The sequence below is a fragment of the Aedes albopictus genome, chromosome 3 (genome assembly GCF_035046485.1).
Source record: "Aedes albopictus strain Foshan chromosome 3, AalbF5, whole genome shotgun sequence".
Lineage (NCBI taxonomy): Eukaryota > Metazoa > Arthropoda > Insecta > Diptera > Culicidae > Aedes > Aedes albopictus.
The window spans coordinates 381088006-381101863 of record NC_085138.1 but is presented as its reverse complement, the minus strand read 5'-3'; the positions used below and the strand labels follow the sequence as shown (position 1 = coordinate 381101863).

Here is a 13858-nt window from a genome sequence, read left to right as displayed (position 1 = left end):
GAATGAAATTCAAAAGCGTTCTTCTAGGGTGCAGTAGCTTTCGTTTCGGGCCTTAAGAACCCGAATCGGTTGATAGACGGCTGAGAAATTTATGGTGATACACTTTGTCAAAAATATCTAAAATAATTAAGTTGTACTACTCCCTAGCACTCTTTGAAAGATATCTCGGTAACCGAACGTCCAATAAAAAAAAATTCAATAGCGTTCTACTAGGATGTAGTAGCTTTCATTTGCTTCCAAGAGAACTCAAATCGGTCAACAGATGGCTGAGAACCGTGAGTGACATTTTTTTGTAACATACATACACACACACACACACATACACACACACGCACATACAGACATTTGCTCAATTCGTCGAGCTGAGTTGATTGGTATATGTGACTCGGCCCTGCGGGCCTCGGATCGAAAGTCGGTTTTCCAAGCGGTATTTATACCCTTCTTATGGGTGTAAGAAGGGTAAAAAATGTCCTTAATATTCGGCCCACATGTAATTTGTAAAATAGTTATTATTCGTTAAAAACAAACACACAAATTCAAACTAGCATCTTTGACCGTCGCATCAAATGTTCAGTTATTGAAAAGGTAATTCGAAATATTCCAGAATCATGCCATTTTTGACCATGTGTATAGACTACCCACTAAGCTGAAGAATCATGGCGTCTACAAAAGCTAAACAAAGTGACATTTTCATACAATTTTAATACTCCAAAGTGCTAAAATTGAAACGAAATGTTACAGTTGTTTGGCCCAAAGCTTTTCCGATATCCAGTTCGGCATGTTTGTTTGAGTTTTTGGTTAACGTTGAGATAGGCCGAATGAGGTGACTATGCCAACGAAGCATCCCGATACCCTATTTATTTATTTTCATCGGCTTCGATTTTTTGAAAAAGGTTGAATTTTCAACTAGGGTCGAACTTTTGCCCCTCACTCTATAGTTTATTAACTCTATTGTGAAAACTGTTCGACAAACAGAAAGTTCTCCACTGGGTGTTATATGTGTTTTCCGTTGTCTAATGTTAGTAATAGGTGAAATCACAGTGATTTTTCAATTTCTTATTTTCGATGGCAAAAACGCTTTTTTCAATATTTTTAAAGCTTAAGTTATCAGGAAAACACTCTTCCTCTCGAGTCAAGTATTGCTGTGTGCATTCAAAATGCAAATGTCAAATGCGGGAGCACCAAATGCGGTAAGATTTTCTAACAAGTAACCCGATGTCAGTGGGAGCTTTTGAATCCTAGGTTGGCGGTGATATTGGCTATGGTTGCTACGTTGCATTTGGTAACATGTGTTACCGCGTTTGAAGCGCATTTGGGCACCGTTTGCATCTTGAACGCACACAGCAATACTGTCGAGAAGAGCACATCATCCATCACTCCGTTCAAATGTTCGTCCACTGACTGCTGGTGATCGTCGACGCTGCTGTGGTGGCCGTGGTTTGTTCAATTCATATGATGAGATGTGCTTCCGTAAATTGCCTGTTTCCGTCTGCCAAAATATATGTTGTACACAAACGTTTGAAGGAAATGCCGACATGCTTCTTTAGTGATCGTTTGCATGTATCCGTAGTATGTAGTCTATATTAGACTTGGAAGCTTTTACAAATTGGTGCATTTACTTAAACAGCAATTGACAGATTTTAGTATAGATCTTGATCGAAGCAACGAAAATTGTATTAAATTGAACTTGTGTTAAAAATAGATTATCACTATGTGAGCACAGTTTTTGATCGACATTATCGCATTTTTTTCATTAACCTTCTCGAGCAGTCGCGTCTTCGGGCACCCTCAGCGACACCGCGCACACGTTGTGTACCACGAGCGAGCTTTTTTCATGGTGCGTGTACTAGTTTATTATACTTAAGTGGCCATGCAATATCAGGAAACCACTCCGGGGATATTCCGGATTGTGTTGGGGTCAGGGGGTCGCCAAAATGGCTAAAAGTGATTATTTCGTGTGTTATTGTGTTTGAACCAACGATTTTCTGCGAAATTTTTGATACGAACAGTGAGACACAACTGCGATAACTAGATTTCAATAAGTTGACCCATCCAGATCCCCGTGACCGGTTCCGCGGGGCCTCATTTGGGACACTTCTGGTTTTCAACTCAAACATGCCGTGCAACATATCTATCTTCATGATTTCGAATGAGGAGTCAGAAACGATAGACTGGAGTCTGTATCAACTAATTTGGCCACCTCGGAGCATCTAGCACAGGTTCCACGGGGTGTCATCGGGGACATTTCTGGTTTCGAGAGAATGGGGCAGAAAAAAAAATGACTGAAGTATAGTTCAACTGATGTGGCCGCTGTGGAACTTCTGGAACAGGTCCCGCAGAGGCCTCTTAAACACAATACCACACAAAATAACCACTTTTAGCTATTCGACAAAACAGACAACTTCCCCACCCCCTGACCCCAGTACAATCCGGAATATGACAACTTAAAAGACACGGACACGTTCTATGCTTCCAGTGAGCTTTTGGCTCTTTGAAGGAAGCACGACACTAGACAACGGACTAGCATGCAACGCCCAGTGGCACAGCCGAAAACTTTTCCTGACAGCTGCGGCGGGAATCGAACCCGCGCTCCTCAGCACGATGCGACTAAGAGCTTGGTGACCCTAGCCACACGACCACGGAGCCGCACTTGAGTATAATAAACTTGCAACAACTTATGATCGATTGAGGGCGGCTTCAAAAAAAATCGGATGAAAATTGACGAAATGCCAGCATTTTGAAAATGAGTTGTCGGTGGTCGGATACGTGAAGGTTAAAAAAAGTCTTCTAATCTAATCTAATCTAATCTAGTGCTTGCACAGCCAGTATTGAAAAGCATCCTGGAAATACCGAAATTACTTCTGGTATTTTCTTGTCATCATTAATATTTGCAGCATATCAGGTATGATGTGATACAAATATTAAAACGGCCAGGCCCACTGTGCAGACTAATGGTTTCAAAGATAACTCAAAAAATTGTGGCAATCAGATTACCCACGTATGAATAACATGGTTGACACAAGTTTTCGAATTGGAGGATTGATGAAACGGGGACAACCGTACCAACCGTTTCGTTATCAGGGGAATGAGGATTAGGTACAAGATCGTTGGGAGTGGTGAAGCTAAGAAGGTTAATACGCACTCCATTGGTATGCCTACTCCTGGGATGGAACACAGGTATTTGATCTGTGTCCGGGCTCGAAAGCCTAGGCTTAAGCGCCATTACTCGCTCTCTGAAACGAAAATAAAATAGCATTACAGATCCCCCCTCATACAACCCTTACATTTTTCAAATATCCAATAAGTATATAAAAAAATAAACAAAATAAATTAGATAGATCTCCCCCATTCTGGATGAAGTTATGAGGTCAACTTTGAGTACTCAGAAACTGAAATCACTTGAAAATATCAAAAAATGGATTACATTCAGATGGATTCTAGATATTCTCAATTTAGTTGAAAATCGGAGTTTTCGACTAGCGAACTTGAATTTTTCTCCAAATCCGTGCGTCGGACCTAACTTCGGAAGTGGTGTGCTGTATAGTAAACCTGGTCCGCTATACAGCGCACTACTTCCGAAGTTAGGTCCGACGCACGGATTTGGAGAAAAATCCAACTTCGCTAGTCGAAAATTCCGGGTTTCAGCTGCACGGAGAATACTGCTCCAGTTTTGGTTTGGATTGTGTGCGTACTCATAGAAAAGTATTATTACTAGTATAAAAAGGAAAGATCAAACCTTAATGACGACCTATGCCACCCAAGTGCTGGTTTTCGTCGTAGATTTCTTCACTAAATACAACTCGCTGGACAGCAGACTCCCGGTTCCATTGGACCACATGACAGTCGTTCGGTGGGGATTACTGTTCTGTAACCCGACTCGTCATCGCAGCCGCAGTTTGAATATGGTGTAGCGGTGGGGGACTCTTTGTGGTCTTCTCCTGGCTGGACCGTCAACAATCACTCGATAGGGGGATCCGGTCACATGATGATTAATGTTGCCGCACGCTTACACTTTATCCAGGACCAAAATTTCTTCCGGAATTAGCAACTGTAGACACTAAAACTTCAAAACGTTTTCGAGTATTTTGTGAGTTAAACTTAATCACAAAATGGCACAAAATTGACGGATCCGTGAAGGTTAAAAAAAGTCTTCTGCAGTAAAACCTGAAAGTTTTCTGAAATTCAACATTGATTTCATTGAAGATCTCCGTTGAGATTCTCTACACGTCGCCATTACAGGTTATCCCTATATAAACAGATTTAGAAACACGTGTTAGTTTAGAGAAAACGTGAATTCAGCCACTTTGTGCTCGTTGCCGATCAGTTCAAATTCTACTCAACCCGTCAATCCATCACCGAACGGAGGCGGATGAATGACGCAGCACGTCACGTCACATCAACCAGCACATCTGCTCCCACTAGCACCAGAGCTGAGCAGCTCTGTTTCGGGATCCGCATTACAGCTCAGTTGTTATTGTCTATTTTTTAAACCAACTTGTGAACAGTCATCTTACCTTGAAAGGCCAACCAACTGGCCCGAACTGGACCGACCGAACGGCCGTGGCGTCGCGGCGTCGTCGTCGGTCGATCATCGCCTGCCATAAAATCTATCTCTTCCCTCCCTCCCATCATACTGTGATGTGGGTGGAAATTGATTGGCTCGGTCGTCTTGCGGTGGAGTGAGAATAGTCCGCCTCGGTTGATGCCCACATAGAGATTCAGAATTGATTGAAAACCCGTTTAGGTTATGTCGTCATATTGTCGGAGAAGTTTAACGGAGCTAACAAAAGGTTAAAAGGATATGTTTGAAACGTTTAAGGCTCAAGCATCCGTCATCATTTTTCGGAAAATAAAAAGCAGTTTTCTCGCCGCAAATCAAATCTAGGATCATGAAAATATATTCACTGCATTATATTCCTCATGTGGAGTACAGTGAATAATGTTTTGAACGAAAAAACTGTTTTCAAATGTTTGATGATGACGATGATTTCAATGACGAAAAGTTCAACGTTAAATTTGTGAGGTTCGACCTATTACCTCTAAGAAGGATGACATTCCTTACCTTGTGACGCTTGTGACCGAACAATGCGCTACTCCGTGATTGCTCCAAATTTTGAAAATCTGATGCTTGTGATCTAGTATCTTGTGATTTGCTCGATACTAATGATGCCCATGACGACGTCTTGTACGTTCTTACAATTACTAGAAAAAGGAATAATCATTCGACAAACATTGGCACTAGAGATCGGGGAATCTTCTGCACCTCCACAGGTGTCCCGGGGAACAATATTTGTAAGTAAAGTGGGGTAGACATCTTGGCAGTAAACTAACATAAATTTTACAATTCTGCTCTCATTTTCTTTTTTGACCAGGGTGCTTCTAGTAGTCCAGGTTCTTGATTTTTGCCTGGTGCCAGAACCCCAGTCGTTGCGCATCGTACATAATGCAATAGAGTTCAATTACTTCTTAATTCTAATCAAGATGCATAGCAGCTAGAATTGATTCAGAAATGTAAAAGTACCGAGAGTTGAATTCCTTCCCGGGTTGTTGGCACCGAACGAAATAGAAAACACCAACCAAGATCGTTTGAATAGACACTAGCGGCAGGAAGATCACGTTTGGGGCCCCAGCTACCCACTACGAAGGGTTGTTGTAATGATGCCCCATACGCTGCGCCGGCCGGATGATCATGGTTCGCTCAGAAATAAAAACATTACATCAATGCGCATACGACGACCCAGTTAAGATTCATTGCGCGGCGGTCCGGTCGGTGCGATGGTGGGGTAATAATAGGAAGAACTCGCGCGGTTGTTGTACGAGCGAGCATGTGTTTTCATACCGCGGCGCGGTCGTCAATTATGATAATCCCTGGTATTTTACAGTCAGTCTAAGCGGCGGCTGCGGCTGTGGCGCGGTGGTGGTGAACATATGCGAACAGATTTACCATTAAGGGTAAAGATAGGTATAGTAGTAAGGCGGCGCGCATACTTACTGGTGCGGAGGGTTTACGCGAATTATACAGATTACTTCCCTGTTACGCTGTTGCTGCTGCCAATTGAAGATTGTGGCTTGGAAATGGTTGTAATGACGGTTTGAGCTGAAGTCGGTAAGTGAGATGATTTGCAATTGAATGCATTTACAGGATATTCTAGGAACGTCCATTAGGGTCAGCCACATCTATGCTCTACAATAATTGATTTGTCAGAAATTAACTTGGGGATTGGGAAATGTTGTTTTTCGGCTGTGCCGTCTTAAATGAAAGCGTTGATTCTACATAATTTTCGCCGACGTTTCGGTCCTTGGATCGGGCCTTCTTCAGGGCCTATTTTATTGACTTTATATTGACTAAATTTATTAACTATAAAAAAACAATGTTAGGATCTCACAAATAACTTACTCGATTCTAATCAACTTTGGTAAAAAAAATGAAAATTTTGTTTCGGTGTGTCAGTTTCGAGAGAGTTACAGCTGATTGCATGCATACGTCATATCATGTGGGTGGTTTGGAGCGAGTTTTGGATGCGTATGGTCTAAATTTACCAGGAATTAGGACTCGAAGAACTGTTTGAATCAAATTACCAGTCAATATACATATAATTAAGTCAATTATTTTTTTTTCTAAAAAGTTTTGTAAAATTAAATTATTTCAAATGTTCAAACGCACAAATCTAAAAAAAAAAACAAATAATAAAGTGTTATTCGATAAGTAGCGCAATGGCTGTGAGTAATCCATGAAAGGATCCTGAAGTACCGTAAAACAGGGTATCTTTGATAATGCGGGTAACTTTGATAGTGCGGCAGGCATTGTATAGTTTATCTTATGACTATGATTCCATCAACTAGTTAAGAAAAAGGCAAGCGTAGATCAATCCTATACATATGAAAGTTCATCTTAGACGTATTTTCATTCCAGGTGATTCCAACAGGATTTAGTATAGGAATCCTGAGAGAAGTCTCGAGAGGAAACTCCGGAGGAATTTTAGAAGGAATCCGATAGGAATCCTTAAGAGGATCCTTGAATGCCTTCCGCAAGTTTAACCTCGAAAAGTGCTTGGTGCCTAAACGTTGACCAAACGTATCCTTTGGACTTAACCTTTCTACTAACAACACCCAAATTCCCGTGGCGCCTAGGCTTGAGAAGAAATAGAGGTCTCTACATACTGCCTAAGTAATCTTTCTTTTCCATTCCTGAGCTGACGCAAGAACGTGGCCAGGACAGCTTTCTCGGGAGGAATCCCTCGAGAAATCCTTGACGGAAACCAGGGAGCCTTAAAAATCCCGAGAGAAATTCCTAAAGAAATCACGTGAGAAATCAATCAAGGAATTCCGGATGAACCGTTATAGTTACGCGTGAGAGTGGGAGTGCACGTGAGCGAAGCCGCAAAGAAGAATATCAACAACAGCAAATCCACGCAAATCCTTTGAACGCACACACCCACTCTCACTTTGACGCGGCACTATGGCAGCGCCGTTACAAGATGAAATCTGATAAGAATTCTAGGAAAATCCATGGAAAAATAACGGAATAAATTGCTGAATATTTTCATAGCAAATCTTTTAAATAGGACGCTGGGCGTTCGGGGTTTCTGTCCTCCGGGAAAATCGAAAACGTTTTATTTCTCCCAACGTTTTGGTTCGTTTGACGCCTTTTTCAAGCATTTGATCAGTCAAGTCAAAATAGTTATGCAAAACTAGAAAATTCCATGCTGAAGTTTTGGTATAGATTGAGTTCGAACGGATTTTAACCATTACTATGATAAGGACAATCTCCTACCTCTGTCTCAGTTTTTTTTTTATTTAAATCTTTCACCATTACACTGTACGGTGGGACGAATAGTCAAAAACGTGAACTTACTTACTTACGGTCTATCGGTGTAATTAATACATATATTTATCGGTTTAAAGTAGTCCAATTCGGTATTTCAAACAACATTTAAGTATACCATCTTGACTTGTGAATGCCTGTGAATGCTATTTCATACATCACATGTCCAAATTTAAAACTTTTGTGGGTTTTATGAACTTCGAGTTATGAGCAATAGTTATAGCTTGAACATGATTATCTGCCCGTAGATTCTACTTCAATATTCACCATACTAGTAATACTCACACAAGAAATCAATGAGATAGTTACTTTGGGATAAAACAAACAATCTAAGTGTGTGAGTGATGATGATTTTCTATTTTTTATGCAAGAATGGCGCAGACATAGCTTGTAGGTCAATGTGGAGAAGAAATGATGCGATGATTGCGATCACCAACGGCAGATCATACCATTGCATCTGCACATGTTCATGCTCGTAGTGTTTTAGCAAAATGATTGTATGGCAGAAGCTTCACGCTGATGCGTGAATGCCAGGCGTAACTCGTAGGCGTAATATGATACATATATTGACTCTGCACTATGAAGTTGAAAAGAAAGGCAGCGGCTTTTTCCATCTGATCTTCGTTCTGAACATACTAAGGGGCTGTCCATAAACCACGTGGTCATTTTTTGGGACTTTTCAAACCCCTCCCCCCCCCCCCCGTGGTCATTTGTCCATACAAAATTTTTTATTTGTCCATACAAAATGGTCATTGGCCGAACCCCCCCCCCTCATGACCACGTGGTTTATGGACAGCCCCAAATACACCTACTCTCTATATGCAAGGAAGAAGGAGAATACACAGTAGGAAGAAAAGGGACGGGCCAGAGTTTAGACCAGCTATGGCGGATAGGGGGCCACCCCGAATTTCTATCAACGGTGATAAAATCGAGGCGGTTGAAGAATCCGTGTGCTTGCGCTCACTGGTCACCACCGACAACGACACCAGCAGAGAAATTCAGAGTCCTGCATTATGGCAGGACATCGAGCTTACTTTGGACATCGCAGAGCTCTACGAGCAAACAAAGTTCGTCGCCACACGAAATTACCTATCTACGAAACGCTGATAAGACCGGTAGCCCTCTATGGGCACGAAACATGGACCCTACGTGCAGAGGATCAATGCACCCTGGGAGTTTTCGTAGGGAAAGTGTTGCGTACCCTCTACGGTGGAATGCAGATGGAAGACGGGACTTAGAGAAGGCGAATGAACCACGAACTGCATCAGCTGCTGAGAGAATCAACCATCGTCCACACCGCAAAAATCGAAAGGCTACGGTGGGCGGGTCCTTGGGCGGGTCACGTCATCAGGATGTCGGATAGCAACCCAACTAAAATGGTTCTCGAGAGTCATCCGACCGGTACAAGATGACGTGATGCGCTGCGTGCTAGGTGTGCACAGTCTCCTTCGCAGAGTGCGGAACTGGAGACACACAGCCATAGAACGAGTAGAATGGTGACGACTCCTATGTATAGCAGAGGACACTCAGGCCTTAGTCTCAACGGGATTGAACCCAGGACCTTCTGCATACAATTACCCTTTTTTCTCTGCGACCATTTATAATTTATTTAAAATGCTGATCCTTTTGTTCCCAATCTTCTGCATACCAAGTAACATCCATCAATATGAATCAAATCAATTACAGGAACAAACAATAAAGAACCCTCGCATAATAGTACTAAAGCCAATATGCCAATCACATTATAAAACTCGTCATTGCTGCTCCCTTGAAGACACTGACTGCAACCAAATCACCAAGGATAGAAGCACAACCTGCCGCCGTGGCCTCCGATGGCAGTTATTTCCTTCGACGAACATCAAAACGCAAACACAAAGGAAGCTCCCCAGTCAGCCAGCCGACAGTCAACGGGGATAATCGAGTCAAAAGGAGACAGAGAGGAAATTAATAGCTCACCCCACAGCCGCACACTACTGCTACAGGCTTACATGGAAAACTCCGAAGTGAAGTAAGGAAATCGAGAAAATATGATGGTCTATCCTTGGCTTTGCTTGGAAGGAACCTTGGTGGCGGCGGCACAAGCTAGAAAGCCCAATTTAGAAGCCTACTGCCGCCGAAAGCATGGCAACCGCTCCCTTTGATCAAATTGGTCGTGACTTTGGTGGATTACGCCTTGGATGTTGGTTTGCGTGTTTGCTTTCCCTTTGAGGGGATTTTGATGTCTAGGTAAAACAACTCTTCTGGTTTTTCTAACTAGTCTTGAAATACTCAGAAGTTTCAGTTTGTTTTTCAATTTTATAAACAGTAAGATTTTCACATCTTTGGAAAGCGAAAACTTATCAAAATAATAGTTAGTAGTTTTAGTAGATACTAGTACATGTTACCCCGCTCTCTACTACTCTGTTAAATTTCGCACTCTACTGTTCGTTTGCCATTCAACCCCGTAATCGCTTTTTTGGTGTTCGGTACTTGGATGCTTCATGGATTATAGTGATGATTAAGTTACATCATACTGGATTATAGTAAAGCTTCCGACGAAGGCAGAACCTGTCTGTTTTGTTCTAATCTAGTCAATAACGAAGCAAAAACCGGGAGAAAGGAAGATACCAAATTGATAAACCGAACCACGCCGAAGTAGGTTATAGATGCTCTGGGATTTGAATCAAAATCACAAATCAGGGTTCAGCACACCATGTCCCACCGCAGAGCTAGCGTGACCTTATTGTTTGTGGTTGTGTCGCGGCAGCGTCTATCGATGCGGAACGGGAAGTTCGTTTTATTTGTGGGAAAAAGCTAATTTATTTCCCATTAACTTAATCAAGTCGGGAAGTAGGGAAGCGAACAGGACGGAATAGGACGACAAGCTGTGGTTGGGGTCGGCTTTCAAGACAGCATATTGACCATTTGCTGAAGAACGTGAAACACTCGATAATTCTTCCTCGATGTAAATTGAAGTATTGAAAGATATCTTCCAGAAAAAGAGTATTTAGGATCTGGGACCATTTGGGCAGGCAGACCTATTGTGGCCTCTTGCTGCTATAACCCAAATGGTCCCAGACCCTACTTTGGTCATCTATATTTACAATAATTGCATGGTAGGGATATTTGGACAAGGAGAATAATTGTGATTAGTAATACAGTTAGGTTTTTTTTACGCGGGGGATACGTACCGCGTAAAAAAAACTCAGTTCAAATTTGAAAAAAAAAACGCGTAAAAAAAGACGATGATTTTTTTTTTGTATGGAGTTTTCATTTACGCGGCCGCGTAAATCAAAACCGCGTAAAAAAAAGACCTGATTGTATTATGATACATCGTGGATATTTTATAAACATAGTTCAACATTTTTTTTGGAAATGTAGGAATATTGTAGGTAGATAAATACTACCTGATGCCGTATTAAATTTGAGAGAGTTTTCTTTTTGACATTTTTTTGATCGATTTGCAATGTAAATGGATATATCCTAACAACACAAAAGACTGCAGCATTACTCACTTCATTCAAAATGTAATGATCTACTCCCCTTGAAAATACAACGACACCATCCAATTAGAACGTATTAAGCTCAATTAAACCAATCATGAACAATCGTCACCATTATCGACATCAGTTGAATCGACCCCATGCGTCGGTCGTGTCCGAAGTGAATCCACATCAATCGAATAAGCCAAACTCCACATCATCCACTTCAAGTCATGCATGGCGATGAGCAGCAATAAACCAACAGATCAAGCTACACGTATACTGTCAAGTACTGTCAAGTGGATTTTGCTCAACAAATATTACATCACATGCTGTGGTCCGAAACGCAATGTAACACTTGAAACTTTCAACTTTTCTCCCTTGATAGTATGTATTTGGAATCGGAAAACATACAGTAATAACAATCAGCACTGTGCGCGATACATTGTTTAACGACAGAGGCGTGCATGAAAATATACTGACTGAGCTGCGGTCATTCACACTACAAGGCGGATTTGGCTAATGGTAACAGAATCTTAACTCTACAAAACAACCTATCTGACATTGCGAGATTCCATTCCTTTCCGTTGTCATTCGATTATTCCTGCGTGAATTTTTCCTTTCCAATATGTACAGGGGATAGCCAAATGAGTACTTTCCAAAAAATGTCAACCAACTGTATCTTTTTGTGAAAAGTCCCAATTTTCTGAAACATTGACAGTTTGTTAACACTTCTGTTGCCATGCCTCACATACAATTGCATAAATTTCGTACCAATCAATTTTTTTTTCTTTTTAAAAGAGGCTTTCAGCCAGACGCTGGATCACCTCTCTAAGCCAATCAATATTAATATGTATGTCGATTAGAACAACGTTGCCTTTTTGAATATTCAAACACCCGAAGCAAGTACTTAAAAACGCAGATTTGGAGTTATTCCACACATATGTTGATGTTAAGTTGATCGTATTGATGAAGCAAAACTATTGTATTAAAATATCTGGAGATACCCAATCTTACGACTATAATTGGCTATAAAAATAATATACAATACAGGAAATTTTTATTTTTAGATTGAGCTTAACATGCATCGCCGCAATCCCTGTTTTTTTGCTAGAAAACAATAACATGTACTTAAAAAATAAACTTTTTCAGAGCGATTGAGAGAAGTATTCATTTTAGAAATTACTGAATCATCTCAAAATTTCGTTCCTATAATACAGGGAATTTGTATTTGTACAGCGCCCCACTTCCGACATTGTGTTTAACGCAAGGCAAAAGCAGCGGAAGTCAAAGAAAAAATGTCGCTAATTCGGTTTTGAACTGGAAACATAATATTTACCATCGATTCTAGATGATTTCCTAATTAGCCTCGAAACTGAAGTTAAATACGCAATTGATCAATACCCTCAACGCCCCCAACAGATGGGATAGAAAAAACTAGCACCATCAGCATCAGCAGAAGTACGACTAACGAAACAAAAGAATCGCCGCGATTGAAGGAATGCATTCACGTGCGATCCTTTCGAGACATTCGCCTCGCGATTGCAGTCCCGTACCGAATGATTCAACGGGTGAACGTGAACAACGATGAACGCTACCATAATTTTCGTGTATTTGCTTTATCCCCTTCATTCGCCTGAGTGCGTAACACACTATGTACAGGCTTGCTGGGATTGTGTTTCGTTCCGCGAGAATGTTTGCGAGAGAGCTCGAAATGAATGAATTGTGAACGATTATGCCTGCCATCTGATAGGTAACCAAAACATCAATTTTTCGATGATTTAAAAAAAAATGTAATACGCTTTAAAAAACACCAGAAACTGTTGTGAAATATACAGAACAGTCCTAAACATCAGCCAAAAAAACAAAAGTTTTGTTTGCCCAGGCAAGAAAAACACACAAATGCTCAAACTAAGGACTGTATCGGCACAACTGCCTAAAAATAATCTATTCGAAATAAACATAATTTTATTTTTGGAGATAGGTACTATATTATTCTTCTAGATAAATAATGGTTGTTCTGATTTAAAACAAAATATCATTTAACTTGAATCTCAAAGATTGCACATATGTTTTTTATAATTTTGAACACCTCCTAAAAATTTGAAATTGCGAAAACTTTGAGAAAAAAATATATGATGAACTTCACATTCATCGCGACAACCCCCGTGTATTATTGTTAAAAGACGATAAAGTGTGCATGAGAATATTTTTACAAAACTGTAGAGAGAAGTTTGAAAACTGCAAAATCTTTACAAAATTATGAATGATACAGAAAGTTTATATTCTTGGTTTGAACTAAGCATTCCTTGTGACAACCTCTTTGTATTATTTCTATAATCACGTTTAAATCAGAATAGTGAGAATTACTTCAACATGAAACTAAAAAAAATTCACGCACCGACGTGTTTTACAATAAATTAGTATTTTCACTTCAGATTCATCATTCATCGAGACAATCTTTCTTTTCATAAAAAAATCCTCAATAATTTCTTTAAAGATTCCTTCGACATTTTTTTTTTAAATCTTCCGGAAATTCCTTCGTGTATTTCAACAGTGAATGCATTTTTCA

At 40.6% G+C, this 13858-nt stretch overlaps 1 protein-coding gene and 1 long non-coding RNA gene across 4 annotated transcripts in view; both read left to right on the top strand.

Moving 5' to 3' along the window:
* The window catches only part of LOC109399088 (DENN domain-containing protein 5A), a 128233-nt gene that overhangs the window by 12303 nt on the left and 102072 nt on the right, over positions 1 to 13858 (top strand). The gene's annotated exons all lie outside the window — the stretch shown is intronic.
* On the top strand, positions 1354 to 5586 carry LOC134289643 (uncharacterized). The gene is made up of 2 exons (XR_009998596.1): positions 1354 to 2772; positions 4138 to 5586. It is a non-coding gene; the product is annotated as an uncharacterized LOC134289643 (long non-coding RNA).